Raw genomic sequence first — 2,214 nt, 5'->3', positions numbered from 1 at the left:
AGCTCTCCCTCCCTGCCCCCCAGTCCCAAGGCCCTCCAGGTCCTGCCTGGAGTCTGGCCTCCTGCCCATGTACTCCATCCATCCCAGCCCCTGAGATTCCCTGGCCTCACCTCCCTGTTCTCTGCCTCAGTGCCTTTGCATATTCACTTCCTCTGTGGGGATTCCCAGAGAAGTCTTTTTTCTAATCTCCTGAATCCACCCCTGGCCATGCCCAGCTCAAGTTTTTTCTGTGACTCCCTAGCACCCATAGCGATGGCTTCTGAAACCTTTTAAGACACAGATCTCTTTAGAGGAATCTTCTTCTGGAGCAGAAATACATCACAGAGTTCAAGAGGGAGCTGCTCTGGTTTAAAACGGAGGACTAGGGCTGAGGTCCTGCCCCTCACCCTGCTTCTTCTGTGGGAGCTCCTCTCTGTTCCCACAGTCCCCACCTTCCTCAATGCCTGCGCCCCACCTGCTTGCCTCCACTTCCACCCGGGCCTCGATCTCACACCTTTGGGATTTGCATCTGAACATTCCTTCACCTGGGATGACCTCTCTCCCTGTGTGGCAAACTCCCTTCTTACACGGAGTCAGATGCAGCTAGGTTCCCTGACCCCACTTCCAGCTTCAGACTCACCCCACGCATCACACTGTGGCCTGTTCACAGACAGGGTCAGAGCTGGGCCCCCTTGGGGGCCCTAGCAAGTCTCTGAGAATGATGTCAAGGAATGAATGGAGGTTAGGCAAGCCGGCTGGATGAGTCAGGGCCAGAAGGCAGGTGAGCAGGGGCAGGGCAGGGAGGGAGAAGGGAGAGGAGAGGCAGACTGTGAATCTGAGGGGACCAGTGGGACAGTGGAAAATTCCCATGGGGACTATTAGTACCCATAGTCGCGTGAATGGCTCTTAATGACACCACCTGCAACCCGATTCTATTTTTTACAACCCCCCTCTCCCCTGGAAAACCAGAAAAGCTCATATACTGCTTGGAGAACACAGGCACACGCGACAGAACTCCACCACGGAAGAGGATTTCATGGGGGTCGCAGTTGTGGGGAGAAGGAACCCAGAGACACCAGTGGGACCCGGGGCTGGGAACATTCTCGTTCACAGCCTTTGCCATCAATCACGCTTTATAAGTTCTGTGTTGTTCCCTGCTGCCGGGTAGGGGTCCAGTTTGGGTAGGGGTCCAGTGTACAAAACGGGGATCCCAAGGGCAAAAATCAAAATTTGAAAAGAAAAACCTTGACAGCAGGAGGCAGACAGGACCCTGACTGTTGTGCTCTGCATCCCCTCTGGTCCTTTCTTTCTTATGGGCTTCCCAGCCACTGTCTGGGATTAACAAGCACCAATGACTAGCTCTTGTCTTACTATGGAGGCCCAGAGAGGTTGAGTGAGTTGCCCGAGGTCACCCAGCTTGCCAGGTGGGATGTCGCCAGGGTCTGAAGTGAGGCTGCCTGGCCTCTTGCGTGCCGGCTGACATGGGCGGGCGGGAAAGGAGTCTGGGGATGAGCGAGGGGAGGAGGGGGAGGCAGCTGCTGGCAGGCCCGATGGGAGGCTTGGCGGGCAGTCCCTGCTCTGGCCCGTTTCCTGGGGTGTCGGCATGCTGGGCTGCTCCATGACCAGCCCCTTCTGGAGAGAGTCGAGGCCGAGGCCGGAGGAAGCCAAGCTCACATTTGGACCTGCTGTCGCCACCCCTCCCTCCCTCCCTCTGATCTTGGAGAGCCTGCCGCAAGGCCCTTCCTGATCTCCGCCCGGTTTATGGCTGAGGTCTCTGGCCCTGGTTTTGAAAGTCCTGGCCCCCTCCTTTCCTGGGGAGGGCTGAGCCACTCAAAGATTTTATTGGCTCAATCCCTGCCAGTCACAGAACTGTTTCTCCCAAGGAGAGGGGGCCGCTAATAAAAAGGTTCTAAGCAGTAAACCAATAATAGGACATTGGACCTCGCCGCCTGGGTGGAATTTGGACAGGCCGAGAAGGGTGTGGACTCTGGGCCGCCGCTAGTAAATAAGGTGCTCTGGGAGATGTTCGCAGCCACCCAGCTGCCCGATGATGATGTGGGCTTGGGAGCAAAGGGCGGGATGTGTCTCCGTGTGTGCACGTGCTCTTTCGGGGCTGGGAACGTGGGAACATCGAGGAGCCAGGTGGAAAGGACTGAGCAGCTCGGGTGGCTGGAGGGCAGTGTCTATGGGAAGGAGAGTGGCCTCCCGGCGGCCCCTCTGGAGGCACCGAATGCC

This window comes from Mustela nigripes, chromosome 17 (genome assembly GCF_022355385.1).
Source record: "Mustela nigripes isolate SB6536 chromosome 17, MUSNIG.SB6536, whole genome shotgun sequence".
Taxonomy (NCBI): Eukaryota; Metazoa; Chordata; class Mammalia; order Carnivora; family Mustelidae; genus Mustela; species Mustela nigripes.
Note: the sequence above shows the minus strand (reverse complement) of the source record.